Raw genomic sequence first — 15,761 nt, 5'->3', positions numbered from 1 at the left:
GTCACTTTTGTGGTGTTGTTGGTCATATTAGACCAACTTGTTCTTTGTTAAGGCAAAAACCAAAATCTGAGACTAGATTTATTGTTAGGAATACGGATGTTCCTAAATTTGTACATGTTTGTCACTTTTGTGGTGTCTTTGGTCACATTCGTCCTAATTGTCATAAATTGAAATTTAAGCATTTGTGTTTCAGTCAAGATATGTGATGATATTTCTCCTGCCATAAATCAATATAAATTGTTTCATATTCTTTTGAAAAATTTGAGCTTGTTGGCTTGTGAAAGGAATTTGCAGGATTTCAATCGTTCTCAAAAGATTGGTATAATCCCTCAAATACACTATGCTTCTCATGGATTTTCACCTACAAAGCCGAAGACTCGTGCTATATGAGTAAGAAAAGATTTTTAAGGTGAGTGTTGTTTACTTGTCCTTGATTTAATTCTTTCAATTAATTGTGGACATGTTTTCTTTTAATTTTTGGTTGTTTTATTTTCTTAGGTTGTTTTGTTCTAAAAAAAAATCCAAAAACATTGAAAATTTTTAAAAAGACAAAAATATTTTATTTTGTGGGTCCCGTGCCACGTTGGCACAATTCTTATCCTCTAGTCAAAAGATAATATCACAGCTGTGAAAAGGTTCAAAATAGAAAATGATGACTTAACACCTGTCCTTGTACTCAACCATATTCCTCATAGTATAAGAGGAACATACAGCTGTGCTATTAGGGTAAGAACCCAAGTAGATATTTTGAGAAGAGAGTAGAGAGTTGGTAGGAAAGAAAGACAGCCCGATTGTATGAAATTGGTCTCTTTTTACACATAATACAAGCAAAGCTGAGCAACAATGTTACCTTCTTGCTCAAACCATGGTTTTTATCCCTTCTTTATGGTTTTCCACATACATCTTGTGTTTCATTAGTAATCAGTTTCTTCTTCTTGTTTAAATGTGCGTCTTTTTCATGTCCTATCATCACTTTCTTTTTCTTGTTCGAGTGTCATGTCAAAACTAGCATCTTTTCAAGCTTTTCATGTAGATGTACTATTAGATAACTTATCTCACTTCTCTATATAAGCTCAAATCTAACTCGCATGTACCCAACGTACAGATTTTTTTTTCCTTAAACGGGATGCATTGGTTGGTTCTAATACCAAATGTTGTGAACCAGTATAAATTATTCAATGTAGAAGATAGTGTAGTCAATTCAAGATGACCAATCTCATGAACTTAGAGAGAACATAGACTCTTTGGGTTAATTTTATGCTTATTTCTCATTAATATGATAGGAGTTGATTGGGACTACTAGTTGGTTTAGTTGGGTGAATAGCATAGTGGCTAAGAGAGTTAATTGCTGAGCTAGAGTTAGTTACTAAATTGAAGTGTTGAGCTGGAAGGAAGAGTTAGTTAGTAGTTAGTAGTTGTTGTATTGCTGATAACGAAATGTGGTTGGAAGAATGTATATATGGAACTATGATTGTATTGTATAATCATCTTTGGAATGTAATAACATAGTGTATTCTTCTCTCTAAGTTCATCTTATTCTACTACTCTACTCTTCTCTTAATCTCTGAAGGTCGAGTTTCCCTCAAAGAAACTATCAAATTGTTCATCTCCTAATAAGAACTAGTAAGTCCTTATCATAATGAATTTAGCATACATAAATAGCTAACGATGAGATAACCTCATCAACAAATCCTAAAACATAGGAATCAATCCCATTCTAAAACATATGAATTAATTTGAATACAAAAAAAATAACAATACTAATATATCTAGGATTTCTTATTCTATCACTACAATAAATTCAAATAATTTATTCAACACCTAGTTTTTAACATTCCATTCCCCTTCAAAAAGAATCTTGTCCTCAAGATTTTGAAATATAGAAATTGATGTTTGCTCACACCATATCCTTCTCCCCCAATTGGACAAAACTCGAACTCGAATTTTAATGTCTTGAAGGATAAGAATTTGAATATTTGATACTTGAGCCAATTCTTCAACCACTTTTGTGAGCACTAGGAACATAAATGCATTACTTCTCACATCCTTGAACTCATCGGGAATGATAAAGTCAATGTGTGGGATTGAGGTTGACTTATTCGAAATCACAAGAAGATCCCTTTGATTTATCTTTTCTACTTGATTTACCTTTGATCATTAAAGACAATTTTTGTAGCAAGTTTAGTTGGCTACGATACCTTTGGTGGGTTTTGGATATCCTACATGTGATTTATGGTCTCTTCAATCTTAATTTGACTCTTATGTGGGAGACTCCATTGGTGCTTCATTGATTGGTGCTCGAAACCAATTTTATAGGGTGCATATGAACTCCACCCAATCAGTGCATAACTTGTTACCTCCAAGGTTTGAAACCATTCCCATGCCTCTCCTTCCAAGAAAGGAGCGGCAACGAAAACCATGTAGTGTTGTGAGGTGTTATGTAGAACAAAGAATTCATTGACACTGAGAATCCACCAAAAGGGATCTCCACCGTTGAATCTTGGTAACTCCATGAATCGTCTCTCTAATACCAAATGTTGTGAGCCAAGATAAATTACTAAATGTAAAAGATAGTCAATTCGAGATAACCAATCTCCTGAACTTGAGAGGGAAATAGACATTTATTGTTAATTTTCTACTTAATTCTCATTGATGCATTTAACATACACAAATAGCCAAGGATGAGATAACCTCATCAACAAATCCTAAAACATTAGAATCAATTTGAATACAAGCAAATAACAAAACTAATCTACTACTACCTTATTTAGATAAAGATCTATCACTAAGCCTAAATTTAAATACTTTTTATTCAAATAACAATTTATCTAGCACATTATCTCAGGTCATAACAAAGACTTAATATCATTTTTTTTCCTTCCTCGTTTATTCTATCTTACATTTCTGATGGAAATCTTTTTATCACAACTGCTTATTTCCTCATCACACAGCACAATGCATTCTATACATCATCAAGAACTTGCAACAAACAAGTTTAAGTGAGACTCTAATTCTATTGTTTAGATTTAGATTTTGGCTTCACACCTCCACAGATTAGACTAACATTAGACTTTTTGTTCATATCAACTTCTTTAACAAGGAACACAACACACACACACACACACACACACACACACACATATATATATATATATATATGGTTTTTCAGTGTATGTGTGTATTCTTCCCCTCAACTACCTACCATAGGTTTTTTCCTCTATTCTTCCATTCTTCTACCTACAACCTTGCAAGCATGTAATTGTTTACTCTATTTTTTTTTTTTCCAGCAAATTTAATACATTTTGAGGTTTTTTTTTTTTTTTTTTGGTGTGTCTTTTGTTTAACCTAATTTCCTTAAATTTTATCCGATTTTTATGCTTATAGTTTGAGAATCAATCATTAAATATGGTTAGACATGATTTTATATTATTTTGTATATCATATAGGTTTTTTTTGTTTTTTTTTTGTTTTTTTGTTTTTGGTTTTCCTTGAAGAGTTTGGTAATGAGTATATATGAATGAGACATGTTCTTCATATCTTTTGGGTTCTTTTACCTATTTATTGTTATGAATTTTAGTGTGTATAGGTAAGATTTTTTATTCTATTTTATGGTTTTTTGGTGTATTCTTCCCTTCTACTGTCAATACCATATTTTGTCCAACCTCGATTCACGCATCAAAACAAATGCCAAAATAAAATAAAAATTGAAAAAATGTGCAAAATTATAGGTTTAAAGCCAAAAAGGGTATAAAAATAAATACAACATGATCTGATAGTGGATCAAAGGGTCACAACATTTAAAAAACCCCTTTGATAGCAATTGAGGCCAAAACCCTAACTAGGTATTGTCAAAAAGTTGAATTTTTTATCCAACTGTTAGATCGAGTTGAATTTTATACCGTCTTGTAAGGCATATTTTTCCCTTTGAAAAGATAGTTTACGGGCCAAAATTAGAGTTAAAATGGATGAGATATCACCAAAATACCAAAACCCTAATAAATACTTCACTTTGTTTTTTAGGAAAAACATGCAGTTTTTGGGACAACTTCGCACAATAAATTGTACCGATTGGGCAGGAACTAGAGCGATCTAGTTGAACCAACTTGAAGAATGAGGTCTTGAATACCTCTCATATAAAGGGCTCAATGATATCTACCCTGGATTAGAAGATACAAATTTTCAAGGAAAACCATTACAGAATTTTTCAGCATTGTGTCATCTTCTTTCCAGACGACATATCTCAATGACCACAACTCCAAATCTTGCAAGACCAAAACCATTGTAAACTAGACATCCAGAGCTTTCTAAACATATAAAGTTTGAAGAAAACAGAGCTTGGAAAGATTTCCAAACAGCTGCACGAAAAGCAGACCAGAAACCAAGAAAATAACAAAATAGCCCGATGAGATGGTAAAAAATAGGGAGCTAGGTGAAGTGTATCAGGAGGGGTGCCTAGGTGACTGTATCCTAATACACTTCATCTAGCCCCTATTTTCCCTCGTCCCCCCTATAAATACCCCCTCATTTTTTGGGAAAAATATGAAGTAATTGTGAGAAAAAAAATAGGGAAAATAGAGAAATAGAGTAGAAAAATTCTGAAAAAAACCTTAGAAGTTTTGAAAAAGTTTCTCTCTCCTTGCTCTCTCTCTCTCTCTCTCTCTCTCTAGGAAACCCACCACAAAAAAGCCTCTTCCATTTTTACTTATAATTTTTTGGTAAGCTTGTAGGGATGAGGTAGTTTTTCTATAACTACACTCACCCATTTCCTTCATCCCTCATATAAACATCATTTATCTATATGAAGTTCTTTTCTTTATATTGTCTCCTTATTTTACTTGCTATATTGTTGTGTATATATCTCTTTACCTTTATGTCTATATTGTTATTGTTTGTTTGTGATGTTATGAATGCATTCCTAGATGGGTATTGGACCTTCTCCTAAATCTTATATGAGAAGTACCCTTAGGGGATGAAATCTCATTCAATCTAGGCATCTAGGAATTTCTTTTGTTCTTATTTGACATTTATGTCATCCATTTTAATTTCAAGTAATCCCTTCTCCTTTAATACTACCACTACCACTACTACTACTACCTAGACACCTAAATAAATAAATAAAAGATTTTCTATTCATCTCTCTTAAATATATTTTAAACATCAAATTAAAGCACAGTATGGGTGTGTCTCATAAGGATGGTTGATGGCTTAGAACTCCCATCTCTTTTTTATGAAGCATCCATAAGGCTTGAAAGAGATTAAAATCTATTTAAGAGAGACAAAAAAAAAACCCTTTTTCCAATGATTCTTTACAATATTTCTACACTTTATTTTTCAGCTTTTTACTTTTAATTTCATTTAAATTTCAGCACTTTACTTTATTTGCTCTTTATTTTTCAGCTGTATATTTTACTTGTTTTTAAATACATAGCATTCTCTACATTGTTGCTCTTTATTTTTCTCAATAATGTTGCCATTAATTGAAGTTGCTTGGGTAAAACAAATCATTTACATACATTTCTAAGGAAATGCTTTTCAAAATAAGGTTTCTTTTTCCTCCCTTTTTCTAGAGAGAGAGAGAGAGAGAGAGAGTTTCTTTTAAAAAACAAAATCTTTCAAAAAAAGAGTTCTTCTTTCAAAACTTTTTCCAAAAAAAAAAAAATTTCTAAAAATTTTTCAAAACAAAATTTTTTCTCTTTTTTCTTTTAAAAATCCAAAAATGTGTCCAAATAATGAAAAAAAAGAGAATGTTTTCAAAAATGCTTTACCACGTTGGAAAATGCTTTCAAAAAAAGGTTTGTTCTTTTCTTTCCAAACCCAAAAAATTGTTTTTCAAAAGTGTTTTTACCACGTTGGAATTCCTCAATAAATAAATAAATAATCTTTTGAACAAGCAAATGTCTCTTTAAAAGAAACTTGTCTTTGCATAAAAATCATGAGATTTTTCTTGAAGCCCAAAACCATTTTTCTTTTAAAAATTAAAAACCCATGAACCTTTTCTTTTTAGAAATCTTTTCAAATAATACTCTCTTTCTTGAAATCATAGCATCTTTCAAAAACCATTTTCCTAAGAAATGAAAACTTGTTTTTCCTTTGCAACCTTGCTTGTTCAAAAGGGACTTTTCTTTTTTAAAAAAATGTTGAAATTGTTTTCTTAAAACTTCTCAATAAAAACGTGTCTCTCAAAAAAAAAAAAAAAAAGCGTATTTACTAATTTTCTTTTCAAAAATAAAATGGAATTATCATTGTAAATTTGTTCTTACATTGTATTTTAAACTTTTCCTTAGAATGGCTTTGTCTAGGATTTGTGTCTATGGTTCATTTCTTAGAATGGCTTTGTCTAGGATTTGTGTCTATGGTTCATTTCTTTGAACCCGTAGACACCAATCAAGCTTACATTGTACCTCCTATTTTTTCCACACTAACTTATTCTATTTGTCATCTTTTTTGCATGACAATAAATAAGAAAATTGTGGATAACAACAAGGTGCTACTCTTCTAACTCTCTCCTTCTATCTTTGTGTTGTAGTTTGTTTGTGTATAGTAATATTCACATGCTATCTATCTATTAAATATTCTACTCACATGCTTGTATGCTTCCTTATATGCTATCTACGTATATATCTCACATGCCTTATTTGTAAATATTCATTGGAATTAATGTTCACATGGTATTATATGTAAATAATTACTCACATGTGTGTGTGTGTGTGTGTGTATTATTATGTATTCTATTTCTTCATTAAAAAGATATCATTTGTAATAAATTAAAATGAGGTATTATCCTTTTTTTTTTTTTTTTGATAGGAAGACTGCTATTTTATTCAAAAATCAAATAGAGAAAGATACATCATGGTTAAGAGCTTGCACTAAGAAGCAAGGAGTCTCTTCCATCCATGCTATACAGTTAACAATACCTAAAGCATGTTTTGCTAATAAATGGGCTAGTTTGTTACCTTGCCTACGAATATGTGAGAAATCAACCCGGCAAAAAACCCCACAGAATACAAGCATACCCGATATGACAGATGCCACAAAGGAGAGAGGAGAGGAATGACCACAAAGAGCATTATACACAACTAGTGAATCCCCTTCCATAATGAAATCACTACAAAAAAAAATGAGTTTCTAGCCGCGTTTCAAAAAAGCGGCTATAGACCCCAAAAACGCGCTATAGGATTAGAGCCGCGGTTGCTTGCAGCGTTTGCAAACGCGGCCTAAACACCGCAGCAACAGGCCTATAGCCGCGATTTTAATCGCGGCTATAGGATTCTAGCCTATAGCCGCGTTTAAAAACGCGGCTATAGGCCAGCTTGGAGCTGCGTTTTAACCACGGCTAAGGGTTCGGACCTATAGCCGCGTTTTAAAAACGCGGCTATAGGTTTTTTTAAAAACAAAAAAAAAAAATTTGGGTTTTTTTTTTCTTCCAGAAAACAAAAAAAAAAAAAAAAAATTGGGTTTTTTTTTTTTTTTTTTTTCCAGAAAACAAAAAAATATATATATTTTTGGGTTTCTTTTTTTTTTTTCCAGAAAATTCAAAATTTGAAATTCAAATAAAAAAAATTCAAAAATAAACGTAAATATTCAAAAATTTCAAAATCAAACACAAACCCAAAAAATTCAAAATCAAACACAACATTCTCACAATACAAAAACACCCAGAAAATTCAAAATCAAACACAAACCCAGCAAATTAAAAATTAAACACAACATACTCACAATACTAACACACCCAGAAAATTCAAAATCATACACAACGTGCTCCAAAATATAAGAACACAAACTCATCTAAACATAATCACAATATTAGCAACACAGTAGCACAAATTCAAGCACAGATGCAAAAAATTCAAAATCAAATATCGCTAGAATATCCACTTCATTCAAAATTTTCAGTAGATCTATTGACAAATTAGTGTGCTTGAGATGAAGAAAAAAAGAAAAAAAGAAGCAGCAGCTCCAAAGAAACAAAGAAAAAAAAAGTTACCCAGAGCTCTAGAAATGAAGACCTGCCTCAACTGCCTTCGCCTCCACCTCTAGAGCTCCCAAAAAGGAATTTATCTTCTTGCTTAGTGCTGCTACCACCTAGCCATATTCATCACGGATTAGGACCCCTACCCCTGCTGATTTTTTGTGTTTTAAAGACACCATCCACATTGATTTTGTATCTTGTCGATGGTGGAGGAGACCATCCCACAACTTGGACCATCGATGACAGTTTCGGTAAGCAGTTCGCACTCTTGTATTCTGCCAAGTATTGTGAACTCCACTGAACTAGAGCCTCCCCATGTTCTTAATACCTCCATGGTGAACTTCATTACGATTTGACCATATTGACCATGCCATAGTAACCACCATCTCCACTTTATCCTCATCATAAGCATCCAGCAGCATCGAGTGCCACAATAAGTCAAAAAACGATCTGATGGTGGATGGTTCAAAAGAAAAGTGGAGTTTGGTACATTGCCATATCTTCTTAGCTTGCTGGCAGCTCCAAAACAGGTGACCTGAGCTCTCTGCTTCCCTTTTAATTGCACTCCTCACATCGATCCTTGGATAGGCGTTGTAGGGTGCCTAACACCTTCCCCACACGTAACCAAACTTCCGAGTCCAAGTTCTTTGGTTTGAGATCTTCTGGTTTGCCTTAATTAATAAACCCAAAAAATTTGGTTTAGATAATTAGGCAACTTAAAATAAATTAGACACATAAGTGACCAATCACACCTAATACAAAACTAATGGTTGGTAGTGACTCCTAAAATAAAAATAAGAAAAAAGGACTCACATGCACACACCACACCCTAGAGGACATAGGCACGTAAGAGTCACATCGTCAAGGACCCAATGTGTGATCACCTTAATCAAAATCCCTTGAGGGAAAATTTTTTAGAGGGGCCATCCATATCTACTACCTACCGTACAATATTTTTCCTCTATTCTTCCATTCTCCTACCTACAACCTTGCAAGTATGTAATTGTTTATTTATTTATTTTTTTTCCCATCAAGTTGAATAGATTGTGTATTTTTTTGTCTTTTGTATAACCTAATTTACTTAAGTTTTATTTGATTTATATGTTTATGGTTTGAGAATCAATCATTAAATATAGTTAGACATGATTTTATTATTATTTTCTATATCATATAGGTTTTTTTGTTTTTAGTTTTCCTTAAAGAGTTAGGTAATGAGTATATGAATGAGACATGTTCTTCATATCTTTTGGGTTCTTTTACCTATTTATTGTTATGAACTGTAGTAATTTATTGTTACTTATATTTTTTTCTAGTTCATAGTGGTGATGAAATTGAGAATTTCATTTTATCTTATTATAATACATTAGTCATGATGGTCTATCCTGATTATGAGAGTGGAAACCTATGATTGATATATTAGTTAATTTGGAATATATTGAAAATGTAGCACAGGGAGTCTTTGTTGTACTAATTGTTGTAACATGAACAATTATCAAATATAAAAAGTGACATTCACTAAATAATATCTAAAATTAATTGATTTGTATACATTTTATGTTTTCAAAAACTGTTGTTATATTCTAATGTGTAACAAAATGAGTTCTACAGATTGCCATGGAAGTTTGAAGAGAGAGAGTGTGTAAAAAAAGTTACAAAATGAAGAGAAAGTGGGGAAGACAAGTTTGAGAGCCACCCTGGGTGATGGCAAAGACAAAAGGAGGTGAAAAAGCTCATGGGCGAGGAGCTCAGCCACGGAGATTTAATTCAGAGAGAGAGAGATAGAATGTACGAGAGAGAGAAATGGATATAAAAGTTTTTAATAAATTGTTGAGACGGATGCAAAATGGTTTTGATTGAGTTAAAACAATTTTTTGTTGAAATGTTGTTTTGTTGAACCTAGTGAAAATGCTCTAAAATTCTTCAATTATAAAATTCTAAAAATAAATAAATAAATAAAAAGTAGTAACTCAGTATTGTGCCATTAAATTATTTTTAAAGAGAAACGGTATGTTATAACAATATTTTTATAATACTTTTATAACAAATCTTAAGTAGAATAGTTGTTAATGATTGTTATGAGTGGGCAAAACAATAATTTAAATTGTAGAATCAAATTAGAACTAATAACAACTAATTACCTATAATTTTTTGTAAAAATATTGTGAATGTAATTCTCTTCCTTTTTAAATAGGTATCTATTTTAACAGTAAGTGTTAGGTATGAAACTTAGTAGTATTTAAATTTTTTTTAAAAAAAAAAAATCAAGTTCAATGATTTCTGCAACCAACAACCATTTAGCCAGGAAGGTTTCAAGCTCCTAGAAATTTTCATCTATTTTGACATGAAAGAGACCTTTAATCGGCCAGCCTTAAATGCCGGCCAAATATTTCAACCATTTGATGCATATAGGCAAAGCTTGTACTCAAAACTAGTCAAAAGGGACGGGGAAAAAAATCCAATTCCAGTGGTCAAACTGTTTGGTATGATCCAGATGGTTATATTCAACCAGCCAAGTATCAAAGCCACGGCATTGGCAATGGCAGTACCAATAAAGGTATTGTCGCTGGAAAGGTTATATTCGATGGACAGAAATAACGTCACTTGAGGCTATATTTTCCTCCAATGTGAACTTGCTTAATTATTAGGCAAATTCAACTCGATTGGATAATGATCTGAAGTGGGTAATTATGTAATACGTAAGTACAATAAATATGAAATCTCAACTCCCATATAATTGTAGGACCAGGGCGGAGCCAAGGAGGTCAATTGTCCTCTTAACCCCACAAGGTTTTTTAATTAAAAAACATATATATTTAAATTTGTTAATTTTTTTTTTTTTTTTTTTGAAATGACAATTTTTTTTATAAATATTCCAAACTCGTAGTCAAGAAATGAAATTTTAATATGGTATATTATCGAAATATCTCCTAACTAATGTGTTTATTTTTAAATGTTGTTTTATATATATATATATATATGCTTACTCTGTTTGTTTCAATAGAAAACATTGTATAAAGATATTTTTCCGTATTTTCTAGTGTTTTGTAATTTTAGAATAAATGAGTCAAAGAAAAACTATCTTTAGTCAACATAAAAAGTATGGCTTATTTTAAGAAATTGTTTTTTACTAATTTTTTTTGGAAAACAACTCTATCTCAAAACAAGCTAAATAAGAGAAGTTATGAGATTGTTTTTCAACTTATTTAAGGTTGCTACCAAACATAGGAAAATGAGATAGTTTTATAGAAAAAAAAAAATTTAAATGACTCAATTTCTAGAAAACATCATTGTTGAAACAAACAAAGTGGCTGCTTCAATTAAATTGACTTTAGTCATTATATATGAGTTCAAATCTTCTGTCTCATTCTTCCTACTCTACTCTATGTTCCATAAAAAAAAATGTCACATGTCCACCTATTTAATTAAATGCTAAATTTATACATTTTATTATTTCAATTACCTAAATTAAATAAAAAGTTATTAAAAAAAAAAAAAACTCATAATATTCTCAGTGCCCCCACTACCACCTTCACCAATCGCCACTATTAAGATTCTGACTAACCACTACCACCAAGCCCACTGACTCATGCGAAACTCATAACCCTTCCACTTTCATCCCTCTCAAACCCATGGAAAACCCACTTAACACCACCACACTACCACCCCTCCCTTCATTTCTCTCCATTTCAACAACCAAAATAACCCTTTAAGCTTCATATTTCAAGATATACATTTTGGTTGTAGATAAAAGGGGAGACAACAATTAGGTTAGTATTACGCCTATTAATGAAAAAAACAATGTTTGGAATTCTTTTAGTATTCGAGTAGAGATTGGCAAATATTGGTGGCTGATACCCATATGTTAGGAAGAGTATCTGAGCTAGGTGGTTTTTTTTTTTTAAATGGGTTTAAGAGGAATGAAGTGGAAGAGTGATGGGCTTTGATGGTGACTAGAGGCTTTAATGGCTTCGTCCGAATCTTGATAGTGGCTGCTAGCAAAGGTGGTGGTGGGGCAATGAGAATCTGGTGGGTTTTTTTCCTTTTTATTTATTTTTTGTGATTGAAATAATAAAAGACATAAATTTAGCATTTGACTAAATAAGTGAACATGTGGCATGATTTTATTTGTGAAACATAGAGGGGAGCAAAAAAAATGAAACAAAAGATTTGGACTTGCTATATATACATACCACACACAAATAAAGGGGGGAAAAGTTAAGAGTGAAGAATTGAAGGTGCTCTTAGATGATAGAGACAAGCCTTAGTGTAAACATGGCAAAATGGTTCAATATTCAGTGACCCGACCTAAATCAAAGGATGCAATCAAATTGAAAGATGAATGATTAAGACATTTTTTCTTGAATAACGCAATAAGTAAAGATTTTTTTATATCAAATGACAAAGTACATACCTAGATAATCTAGTTGTAGTAAAGTAAAAAACATGTATTTGAAATTATAGACATGAATGGTAATCATTGATAGGTATGAAAGACTGAATCCGAAGTATATCAATGAAATTGATATAAATTATGGATGATTATGCCTGTTTTTTAAAAGTCCATAGCCAAAATAAAAGATGATATTTCCTTAAGTATGCGTTGCTTAACAATAACATGATATTTACTCCCAAAAAAAACAATAACATGATATTCATAAAAGATAACATGTTTTTTATAATTATATAAAATAGATCATGTATAAATAAGTAAACAATCAAACTTTGATATATATTCTCAAATTAAAATAAAATGTTAACTATAGTGCATCTCAAATTAAACAACTATTAGAATATTTTTCAAGATATTAAATTATGAAATTAGTTTTTAAGATTGCAAAACAAGTTAATATATATACACAAAATAAGTTAATTTAAATATAATTATGTATATAATTTTTTTTACAAATACAGTTTTTTTTTTTTTCTTTTTTTGCAACTTAAGGTGTTCGTGTGAACACTAAATGCCCAACGTAAAGCCGCCCGCAGTGACGTCATCATATCTAATCTGTATGTTTGCAAGATTTTGAATCGAACTTGAGGGTGCAGGTCTCAGTCATAGCAGCCATCACCTGTATCTCACCTACTAAATGACCAACTGCTCGTGATTGAAGCTCCATCAAAAGCGACTGACAACCCCCTTCTATTTAGATGTTTTGATTCTTTTGAAGGCCTAATTCTACGGCAAACGTCATGTCAAGGGCTGTCCTAGCGGGCATCAAGGGCGAGTGCAATAGAGTATTACACATCGTCTAAATACTATCAATGGTTAAGATAGATAGTTATAAAATGCAACTTTCAATCTTAGTTATTGATTTAAAAAAAGTTAAAAAAAATAAAATGTAAATATAGATTTTACTAATCTGTGTCCTAAAAACATAAAATAGTAAACCAATTTTAAAAAATGTTTATTGAAAATTAAAAAAATTTAAACAATTTTTTTAATTCTCAATAAAACTTGTTAGGTTCTAAAAGTTTATGAATTTATGTATTTAGAACTCTAATTTGTAATATTGGCAAACCATGATCAAAACAATATGTTTAGTCTTGTTTAAACTTGCTCAAAGTTGATAAATTATTGTAAAGTTAGAATCGAGAGACTGTAGATGCATTGGGGCATTTCAGTCTGGCTCGTTCGATCGAAGAATAAACTCGATCGATCGAAAGTCGACCAGATTGCGTTTTCTGCAGTTTTTCCAACTCAGCCCTAACTCATTAAACGTTTAGGGTTTTATGTTTTTGCCCTAGGTATATAAGGCAAAACCCTAGCCACGTTTTGAGAATTGCTCTAGTTGTATTGTTGCTCATACATTGCTGTTTTGTGTAAATCTCTTATGAGATCTAGAGGAGCTTTCCTTTACACAAAGTTTGGGGTTTTCAAGATAGAGATTACTTCAACATCTTGATGATCAACTCGGTTGCTACCATTGAAGCTTAAAGTATATCAAGCGTGGGTGCTTGTAGCTGATTGAAGAATTCAAGAAAAAAGGAGTCTGTGGATTCGGAGCTTGCACGGGGTCGTGTTAGTAAGTTCTACTGGTAGGTAGCATTAGGAAGTCGAGCAGGGAGCTTGTAAGTCCTTTTGTATGAACTTCGATTCTTTCATAGTGAATTCAGTTTTGCCTTGAGGATCGGTGGGTAAAATCCTCCCCAGGTTTTTTACCGGTTTGATTTTCCTGGGTGATCATATCTTGTGTTATTTATTATTCCGCTGCTTTATATTCTTAATATGATTGTTTGATTGTTTTAACCTAGAATTGCTTAATTTGACTAAGTAACAACTTGGCTAATTAACTAGGCTACTCAATCTGGTTGTGTTTTAAGGGGTCTAAAACCGTTCAAGTGACTTGTAGAGGGGTTTTTGTAGTTAGGGGGAGACTTTTTGTTTTTAAGGAGCTTGTGGAGTTTTTAGATTGTATCTAGGTGCTTCACTTTGTATATCATTTTTAGGGATATTCATGTTAGGGGGAGTAACTTTGATTGATATACATGATATATTCATTGATTCTTGTTACTTTGTGATTCACTGCTTATTGATTTATATTTATGAGTTGATCATTAATATATGTCTTTATTCTGTGTTGTGTGAATTTTACAAGAATGTTATACCTGTTGTTTTACTCTATTCTGTCACACATACGTTTATGCGTTTGTTGAGTATTTCAGGAATATACAGGTTGATTCAATTGAGTTGCTGTCTACACTTGCAACTAATGGATAGTAGTTATAAATGAATTTGAGTTTATGAGCATTATTTTTGTAAAGGGCTTTTTACTTGTAAACTTTGAGCTTTTAATTTGTGTTTTGTCATGGATTGCCAAAGAGGGAGTTTGTTAGGTTCTAAAGGTTTAGGAATTTATGTATTTAGAACTCTAATTTGTAATATTGGCAAACCATGATCAAAATAATATGTTTAGTCTTGTTTAAACTTGCTCAAAATTGATAAATTATTGTAAAGTTGGAATCGAGAGACTGTATATGCATTGGGGCATTTCGGTCTGGCTCGATCGATCGAAAGTCGACCAGATTGCGTTTTCTGCAGTTTTTCCAACTCAGCCCTAACTCATTAAATGTTTAGGGTTTTATGTTTTTGCCCTAGGTATATAAGGCAAAACCCTAGCCACGTTTTGAGAGTTGCTCCAGTTGTATTGTTGCTAATACATTGCTGTTTTGTGTAAATCTCTTGTGAGATCTAGAGGAGTTTTCCTTTACACAAAGTTTAGGGTTTTCAAGATAGAGATTACTTCAACATCTTGATGATCAATTCGGTTGCTACCATTGAAGCTTAAAGAATATCAAGCGTGGGTGCTTGTAGCTGATTGAAGAATTCAAGAAAGAAGGAGTCCGTGAATTCGGAGCTTGCACGGGGTCGTGTCAGTAAGTTCTACTAGTAGGTAGCATTAGGAAGTCGAGCAGGGAGCTTGTAAGTCTTTTTGTATGAACTTCGATTCTTTCATAGTGAATTCAGTTTTGCCTTAAGGATCGGTGGGTAAAATCCTCTCCAGGTTTTTTACCGGTTTGGTTTTCCTAGGTGATCATATCTTGTGTTATTTATTATTCTGCTGCTTTATATTCTTGATATGATTGTTTGATTGTTTTAACCTAGAATTGCTTAATTTGACTAAGTAACAACTTGGCTAATTAACTAGGCTACTCAATCTGGTTGTGTTTTAAGGGGTCTAAAACCGTTCAAAAAGTTTTCAAAATTAAATATTTAAAAAGTGAAAAGTGAAAAAATATTGAGAGAGAGAAGGGTAAATTGCACCCGGTGTATTGCTATGAATCCTAATCCTAC

The sequence above is a fragment of the Quercus suber genome, unplaced genomic scaffold, assembly GCF_002906115.3.
Source record: "Quercus suber isolate HL8 unplaced genomic scaffold, Cork oak 2.0 scaffold_460, whole genome shotgun sequence".
Taxonomy (NCBI): domain Eukaryota; kingdom Viridiplantae; phylum Streptophyta; class Magnoliopsida; order Fagales; family Fagaceae; genus Quercus; species Quercus suber.
Note: the sequence above shows the minus strand (reverse complement) of the source record.